Here is a 10,097-nt window from a genome sequence, read left to right on the forward strand (position 1 = left end):
AACCAAGCCTTGGTTTCTCTACGTCTATTCCAAGACTGCTGAGGAAAAGTATACAACCATGCAGATTGGAGTCAAGGCAAATTCATTCCTATGATTTATCTCTCTATATCTATCTATCTAATCTTTAATCTATTCATTGCTTTAACTCTATCAAGACAAATTCATTCCTTCTATCTATTTATCTATCTAATCTTTTTTTTTTTGAGATGGAGTCTTGCTCTGTCGCCCAGGCTGGAGTGCAGTGGCCGGATCTCAGCTCACTGCAAGCTCTGCCTCCCGGGTTCACGTCATTCTCCTGCCTCAGCCTCCCAATAGCTGGGACCACAGGCGCCGGCCACCTCGCCCGGCTAATTTTTTGTATTTTTAGTAGAGACGGGGTTTCACCGTGTTAGCCAGGATGGTCTCGATCTCCTGACCTCGTGATCCGCCCGTCTCGGCCTCCCAAAGTGCTGGGATTACAGGCTTGAGCCACCGCGCCCGGCCTATCTAATCTTTTATCTACTCACTGCTTTAACTCTAATCACTATCTTTCAGTTTTACTCTTTACTTTTTCTCCTTTTCTCTTAAAGTCAAATTCTGAGGCAGATTATCCACACTCATTGGAAACAAATAACTGCAAATAGTTACGCATCTATCTCTCATTTGATATCCAAATCTGTAAAATCTGTTTTAAACTTCTAACATTTTGTGCAACTGTTTCTCCAACGTTTAGTCAAGACATCATTATTTCTAAACCAATCTGTCATTTTCATTTATGATACCACATGTCTTGGTCCATTTTGCATTGCTATAAAGGAAATACCTGAGGCTGAGTAATTTATTTTAAAAAGAGTTTTATTTGGCTCCCAGTTCGGTAGGCTGCATAGGCACGTCACTGGCATCTGTTTCTAGTAAGGATCTCAGGAAGCTTTTATTCATGGCAAAAGGCAAAGCGGGTACAGTCAAGCCAAATGGAGAGAGTGAGAGCAAGAGAGATAGGTGGAGATGCCAGGCCCCTTTTAACAATCAGATCTCTGAGGAACAAATAGAGCAAGAGTTCATTTCTTACTGCAAGGCAGCATCAAGCCACTTATGAGGAATCTGCCCCCATGACCCAAACACCTCCCACCAGGTCCACCTCCAATGTTCAGGATCAAATTTCAACATGAGATTGGGAAAGCACAAACATCCAAATTACATATTACCACTACAACATTTGAGCATCACCACCGTCCCCTCCCCCGCCTAAATCTGGGTTATTTGATGCCATTCATTGATTATTTCTCCTAAGTGTGATGGTTCCATCTCAGCCTCTCTTCAGGAGTCTCCTTCCTGCTCTTCTTTAATTACATTCCCAATACCACATTCCTTAAGTTCTTTCCTTAATTCACTCCTCTCTTCTCTGTATACATAACCCTTCTTTTATATCCAAAGGTCCAACTCCCCCTTAGATGCTGATGTCCCAAAATCTTATCCCCAAGTCCAAAATCTCTCCAGAGCTGCAGTTCTATCTGCCCACTGGACATTCCACTTGAACATTCTATAGGCATCACAAGCCCTAAATATTCAAAACTAAATCCACCTTCTTTTCTTTCAAATATGTTCCCCATAAATCTGTGCCTGATGCATATTTGCTTGCTAAACAGCCTTTAACTGTTCAGCCTTTAACTGATTAGAGAGGACACTGAGCTTGGAATCCCTGAATAACTTATCCAAACAGCTCCCAATTCCATTCAGATCTCTTAGCTCTTTATTTAAAGAGCTTAGAACAACTTATCGTCATTAAGTATTCTCCCTCATTATTGAGAATACTAAGTCTGAGATAAACTTCATTAAATGGGGTCCCCAAGCTTCAATCCATGGGTTCAGTATAGTCTGAAACTTTCGCCAAGTGGATACAGCAAGTCAGGAGTGGAGCAGGCCATAACCTGCTTTGTGGATTCCTGAGTCAGGCAGGGTATGATGGCCTGTCCTGACAGCCCGCCAGCACTCAGTCTTGCTGTTGGAACTCATAGGTGAGATTTATTTGGATGTCTTCTGCAAGTGATGGAAGAGTCTAATCTTTGGATTTAGTTTATTAGTTTGTTTAGCCTGTCAGCATTATTCTGATTGTTTAGTGCCAGCGTCACAGGCTACAAGATGCAAAACAGGCGAAGCGGCTAATAAGTTAAGAAAACTCTGATTAAGTTCCATGAGGACTCAACAAGCATTGTACAGGTTAATTGAATTTTTATAGATTAATTCTCCTTTCCCGATTCTAAGAGGTTGTTCTCTTTCAGAGCCCTCTGCCAAACTGGTGATGGGAGAAATTAAAAATCCCAAACTAAATAAATTGTCCCTGCTTTTATCCTGGGGATCATAATGCACAAAACAGCAAATATGAGATGTGTAGGGAAGAAATAGTAACTGAGTCTTAGGGTTCTGTGAACACAGCAATAGGTATACAAGGTAAACTTCTGACCTAACAATAAATAATCAATCACACTGAGGATTTATTGACTCTAATGTTTGAAGAAGTTTTCCAGAACTTAAACAAAATTCTAAGTGGTCTGTGATTTTCATATTTGAATAAAGTCATACTGGGATTGAGTTGAGGTTACTCTATGCTAACTATTATCCATAAATTAGAAACAGATGTAGGTGAAAATATGCATCTTAAATTAATAGAAATTATTTGTGGGGAAGTTTTAGATTTACAGAAAAATTGAATGGAAAGGACAGAGTTGCTGTATAACTGCCAACACACAGTTTCCACTGTTATTAATATCTTGCCTTAGTGTAATACATTTGTTACAATTGATGAACCAATATTGATACCTGCTGACGAAAGCCCATACTTTATATTTGAGTTCCAACTGTATTGTACATTCTACGGATTTCAAGGAACATATAAAGACATGTATCTACCAATATCATAAAGATTCATATAGTATCATACAGAATAGGGTCATTGCCCTAAAATTCCCTCTGCTCTAACTGCTCATCCCTTCTTCCCCATCTCTGCCACAAACCCCTGGCAACCAGCAATGTTTTCCTGTCTCCATAGTTTTGCCTTTTCCAAAATGCCATAGAGCTGGAATCATGGAGGGTATGGACTTTGTAGATGGGATTCTTTCACTTACCTTAAGGTTCCTCCATTTCTTTTCATGGCACATTTCTTTTTATAGCTAAATAATATGCCATTGTATAGATATAGAAATATGGATTTTTAACAATAGACCACAGAATCCTCCTGGATCCCAGAGACTCTAAACAAGAAGTTACAACACTTTCTTCTCTCTCCAATGGGGAAGGATCGTGTAGAATTCATTTGCTGAGGGAAGACTGGTTTATGAATGGCAACCACATCAATATACCATTGAAAAAATTCTTTCTACATTCTCCACCTCAGTTGATGAACCATCATAAATTTCTTCCACCCAACCACCCAAAACCTGAAGACTTTACCTCCTAAATTTCTTAAGTTTCATTAAATCTTATATATTTTTTTAAAAATTCTCCCATTCCTTTTTTTTTTTTTTTTTTTTTTGAGGCGGAGTCTGGCTCTGTCGCCCAGGCTGGAGTGCAGTGGCCGGATCTCAGCTCACTGCAAGCTCCGCCTCCCGGGTTTACGCCATTCTCCTGCCTCAGCCTCCGGAGTAGCTCGGACTACAGGCGCCCGCCACCTCGCCTGGCTAGTTTTTTTGTATTTTTTAGTAGGGACGGGGTTTCACCGTGTTAGCCAGGATGGTCTCTATCTCCTGACCTCGTGATCCGCCCGTCTCGGCCTCCCAAAGTGCTGGGATTACAGGCTTGAGCCACCGCGCCGGGCCAAAGATTCTCCCATTTCTAACTAGTTCAGGCTCTCATCGTTTTTCCACTAACCACTGTGATACTCCTCTATTTGGTCTGCCTGATTCCAGCCATGCCCTCCTCCCATTTGTATTCCTCATTATTGCTGAGAGAGCTTTCTGATATATATCTTATCATGTCAGTCTTCTGCTAAAATCATTTGGTGACTCTTCACTCCCTTTGCATGAAGTTCAAGTCTTTCATCCTGCCTCTCCAGGTGTATTTTTGGTTCCTCTCTGTCTCACACTTTGACCTGTGGCAACACCACTTCTTGACCTCTTTGACTGCTTTGCTCTCTTTTCTCTTTCTGAAATGCTATCCTGTGACCCCTAGTCGACCTCACTTGACTTTGGACTTCGCTGACACATTTCATGTTACAAGATGTCTTTCCTGAAATTACTTTTTCTTTTCTCTCTTGTTGAGTCACCTGTTCTGTGTTGCAATAAACCTTGTCCATATCTCTCCTTTTGAACCTCCCTTATCATATCTTTATAAGATTATCCAATTCCATATATGCCTTGTATATTATGAAGGCAGAGATTCACTCACCATATAATTTGCCACCCCGGCATAGAATCTGATATATAACACACTTTACAGATGCTCCTTAAATGAATGTAAGAGCAGATGTCCAAGGCCAAGCTGACCCTTGACTGGTCACTGTGTAGAGCTCTTGTGCTTGAGGGCCCTGACTCTCGCTGTAAGGACAGGATCAAATAAGATGATTACTGTTGGCCCAAGCCATGGTCTTAGGCAGGAAAAACCTGGAGTGGACTGCAGGATTTCTGGTAATGATCCAATGCTATATGGTCCTACATTCCCTGCTAATGTCTTTGGACTCTGTTCCAACATCTACAGATTATTTTTCTCTCTGCTCATCACTTGGCATATACAACATTTCCCCACTACCCACCTCTCATCTCCCCTGTCTCTCCTTGAGTACAGTCAGAATATAATCCCTGTGAAGCTCTCCCAGTAGGAGACTATGAGAGTCATCCCTCACCTGGCTCCCTTGGAGTCAGAGCTATAAGATCTGGACTTTCTCATGAAATAAGAACCTCTGGGCCGGGTACAGTGGCTCATGTCTGTAATCCTACCACTTTGGGAGGTCGACGTAGGTGGGACATTTGAGGTTAGGAGTTCGAAACCAGCCGGGCCAATAGGATGAAACTCTGTCTCTACAAAAAATACAAAAAAATTAGCTGGGTGTGGTGGCAGGCTCCTGTAATCCCAACTACTTGGGAGGCTGAGGCAGGAGAATCACTTGAACCTGAGAGGTGGAGGTTGCAGTGAGCTGAGGTTGCACCACTGCACTCCAGCCTGGGTGACACAGCGAGACTCTGTCTCAATCAATCAATAAAAGAACCTCTGACTTGAAGAGGGAATGTATTTGAAAAGACTTAATCACATCAAACTCTTAACTCACATCTCAGAGAGTCATGATGACAATGCCTGCCTCTCAAATTTCCCATTCCTCTCTGCTCTCCGTCTCTGGCTCAGGTTTCTCCTATTCATTCTCTCCTCGCAATACTGAAAAGCATCACTGCCCCTTTTTCTGGGAGAGGCCATTTGCTTTTCTCAGTGTTTAAGGTCAAACTAGACCAGCTCTGTTCACTTTTAAAATATCAGACACCTTTCCCCTCTGTCACTTGACTAAAGAGTAGCTTCAAGGAACGTGGGAGAAGCAGAACAGAGTTCTGACATGTTTAACCTACTTCTTTAGTCTTTTCTTTAGAGAGTTTCAGCTATCTTTTCCTCAGAGAGTTCACATATCATTATCTCATTATGGTCAGTCACTGGTTCCTTGCTTTGTCTGTTTGAAGAGATCATGGTTCCCTGTTTGCTGCTGCTTCTTGTAGATGTCTATCTTCGCACTGAAGGAGTATTTATTCCAGTCTTCTTTGTCTGATTTACTTTGGTATTTATTGCATATGTTCGATTAGTGATTCTTTATAATTTACCTGTGAATTTTCTTTCATTTATTCCCTCTAGGTTGCTGCTTTCTTTTAAGCACCAGATGGCAGTTTATGCCCAGGTTTGCCTCAGTTTAAGAAAACAATCAGAGTGTCACTTGTCCCAAATGGGGAAGGTTCCAAAGGAGATATCCAGTAGCGTAGAAAGGCTGGCTAGGGGGTTGTACCCAAAAAACCTGTGGAACAAGTCTACTACAGAAGGTAGAAGGTGGTGTTGCTTAACTGTCACTCTGATTTGGCATCTCCTTTGGCCAAGTTACAGAGTGGAGTTTCCAGGGTTGGGAATGGCAGTACTGCCTCTGCCCCACCCTACGTTAGTCTCTGGCTGTTCTCAAGAATATTTCTCCCTTCAGGCACTCCCAAAGCTTCCTGTAGGTTGAAAGAGGGACAGGTCTCCTACAGAAAACCCAAAATGGTGCAGAAGCTGGTTGTCCAATTGACTTTCACTTTATTCAGCATAGAAACTGTGAGTAGAGGGAAGTTTTCTACATGCTTGGTACTTGGCAAATTGAAGAGAGGGGTATAGCAGATATACAAGTCCAATTCTCTTACTGCCTGCTGTCTGTTTGGAATTTTTTCGTATCTCTGTGGCCCTGGGAACTGTTTCATCTTCATACCTGAGTTATGAGATATTACTGGTGATAATCTTGGCACTGTATATTTGTTTTTGCCTTTCTGTGCTAAGGAATAAAGTCAGCTTGCTTCTATGTCATCATTTTGGAACCAGAAGTAACTGCCTTTTTATTTTCTTAACAGTATTTTTGAACAACACATTTTTAATTTTTATGAAGTCTAACTTATCAATATTTACTACTGACAATTCATGCCTCTTATGTCCTACTTAAAAAATTCTTGCCTACCTCGAAATCACTGTTTTCCCTTATATTTTCTTCTAGGAAACTGAAACCGTTCCATTTTGGTGTGTGATCCATTATTTATTACAGATATGTAATATTTGTACGACTTTATGAGGAATATGTGACATCTGGTTACATGGACAGAATGTGTAACAGTTGAGTCAGGGTATATAGGGCATCCATCATCTTGAGTATTTAACACTTCTGTGTGCTGGGACCATTTTAAGTCTTCTCTTAAGAGTTATTTTGAAATGTACAATAACATTGTTAACTATAGTCATCCTACTTGGCTTTTTAGAACTTATGCTTGCTATCTAACTGCATGTTTGTACCCATTAACCAACTTCTCTGCATACCCCCATCACACTTACACACCCTTCATAGCCTCTAATATCTATCATTGTACCCTTCACCACCATGAGATCAAGTTTTTTAGCTCCCACATACGAGTGAGAAGATATAATATTTGTTTTTCTGTGTCTGGCATATATCACTTAATATAATGACCCCCAAAGATGGCCAAATAGAAACAGCTCCAGTTCACAGCTCCCAGTGAGATCAATGCAGAAGATGGGTGATATCTGCATTTCCAACTGAGGTACTTGGTTCATCTCACTGGGACTGGCTGGACATTGGGTGCAGCCCACAGAGGGTGAGCTGAAGCAGGGCAGGGCATCACCTCACCTGGAAAGCGCAAGAGATTGGGGGATTTACCTTTCCTAGCCAAGGGAAACTGTGAGTGATAGTACCTGGAGGAACAGTACACTCCTGCCCAAATACTATGCTTTTCCCATGTTTTTCATAACCAACAGACCAGGAGATTCCCTCCCGTGCCTGGCTCAGGGGGTCCCAAAGCCATGGAGCCTTGCTCACTGCTAGCACAGCAGTCTGAGATCCACCTGGGATGCTGGAACTTGGTGCGGGGAGGAACATCCGCCATTACTGAGGCTTGAATAGGCAGTTCTATGCTTACAGTATAAACAAAGCAACAGGGAAGCTTGAACTGAGTGGAGCCCACAACTCAGCAAGGCCTACTGCCTCTCTAGATTCCACTTTGGGGACAGGGCATATCTGAACAAAAGGCAGCAGACAGCTTCTGCAGACTTAAATGTCCATGACCGACAGCACTGAAGAGAGCAGTGGTTCTGTGAGCATGGTGTTCGAGCTCCAATAGCAGACGGACTGCTTGCTTCCTCAAGTGGGTCCCTGACTCCCATGTAGCCTGAATGGGGGACACCTCCTAGTAGGATCCAACAGACACCTCATACAGGCGGGTGTCCCTCTGGGTCAAAGTTTCTAGAGGAAGGATCAGGCACCAATATTTGCTGTTCTGCAGCCTCCACTGGTGATACCCAGGCAAACAGGGTCTGGAGTGGACCTCCAGCAAACTTCAACAGACCTACAGCTGAAGGGATTGTCTGCTAGAAGGAAAAATACCAAACAAAAAGGAGTAGCATCAACATCAACGAAAAGGGCATCTACACCAAAACCGCATCTGTAGGTCACCAGCATCAAAGACCAAAGGTAGATAAAACCACAAAGATGGGGAGAAACCAGAACAGAAAGGCTGTAAATTCCAAAAACCAGAATGCCTCTTCTCCTCCAAAAGAACACAACTATTCACCAGGAAGGGAACAAAACTGGATGGAGAATGAGTTTGATGAGTTGACAGAAGTAGGTTTCAGAAGGTCGGTATTAACAAACTTCTCCAAGCTAAAGGAGCATGTTCTGACACATAGCAAGGAAGCTAAAAACCTTGAAAAAAGATTAGATGAATAGCTAACTAGAATAACTAGTGTAGAGAAGAGTTTAAATGACCTGATGGAGCTGAAAACAACAGTAAGAGAACTTCGTGAAGCATACACAAGCTTCCATAGCTGTCTCGATCAAGTAGAAGAAAGAATATCAGTGATTGAAGATCAAATTAATGAAATAAAGTGAGAAAACAAGATTAGAGAAAAAAGAGTAAAAAGAAATGAACAAAGCCTCCAAGAAATATGGGACTAGGTGAAAAGACCAAATCTATGTTTGATTACTGTACCTGAGAGTGACAGGGAGAATGGAACTTAGTTAGAAAACACTCTTCAGGATATTATCCAGGAGAATCTCCCCAATCTAGTAAGGCAGGCCAACATTCAAATTCAGGAAATACAGAGACCACCACAAAGATACTCCTTGAGAAGGCCAACCACAAGACACATAACTGTAAGATTCACCAAGGTTGAAATGAAGGAAAAAACGTTATGGGCAGCCAAAGAGAAAGGTTGGGTTACTCACAAAGGAAGCCCATCAAACTAACAGCAGATCTCTCTGCAGAAAGCCTACAAGCCAGAAGAAAGTGGGAGCCAACATTCAACATTCTTAAAGAAAAGAATTTTCAACCCATAATTTCATATACAGCCAATATAAGCTTCACAAGTGAAGCAGAAATAAACTCCTTTACAGACAAGCCAACACAGAGATTTTGTCACCACCAGGCCTGTCTTACAAGACCTCCTGAAGGAAGCACGAAACCTGGAAAGGAAAAACCAGTAGCAGCCACTGCAAAAACGTGCTAAATTGTAAAGACCATCAATGCCATGAAGAAACTGCATAAAACAATGGGCAAAATAACAAGCTAGCATCACAATGACAGGATAAAATTCAAACATCACAATATTAACCTAAATGTAAATAGGCTAAATGCCCCAATTAAAAGACATAGACTGGCAAATTGGATAAAGAGTCAAGACCCATCAGTGTGCTGTATTCAGGAGACCCATGTCACATACAAAGACACACATAGGCTCAAAATAAAGGGATGGAGGAAAAACTACCAAACAAATAGAAAGAAAAGAAAACAAAAAAAGCAGGGGTTGCAATCCTAGTCTCTACTAAAAGAAACTTTAAACCAACAAAGATCAAAAGAGACAAAGAAGGCCATTACATAACAGTAAAGGGATCAATTCAACAAGAAGAGCTAACTCTCCTAAATATATATGCACCCAATGCAGGAGCACCCAGATTCATAAAACATGTTCTTAGAGACCTACAAAGAGACTTAAGACTCCCACACAATAATAATGGGAGACTTTAACACCCCACTTTCAATATTAGACAGATCAACGAGAGAAAATTGACAAGGATATCCAGGACTTGAACTCAGCTCTGGACCAAGCAGACCTAATAGACATCTACAGAACTCTAAACCCCAAATCAACAGAATATACATTTTTCTCAGCACCACATCACACTTACTCTAAAATTGGAAGTAAAACACTCCTCAGCAAATGAAAAAGAACAGAAATCACAACAAACTGTGTCTCAGACCACAGTGCAAACAAATTAGAACTCAGGATTAAGAAACTTACTCAAGGGACGGAGCAAGATGGCCGAATAGGAACAGCTGCAGTCTCCAACTCCCAGCACGAAGGACACAGAAGACCGGTGATTTCTGCATTTTCAACTGAGGTACTGG

Source organism: Colobus angolensis, unplaced genomic scaffold (genome assembly GCF_000951035.1).
Source record: "Colobus angolensis palliatus isolate OR3802 unplaced genomic scaffold, Cang.pa_1.0 Scaffold118, whole genome shotgun sequence".
NCBI lineage: Eukaryota > Metazoa > Chordata > Mammalia > Primates > Cercopithecidae > Colobus > Colobus angolensis.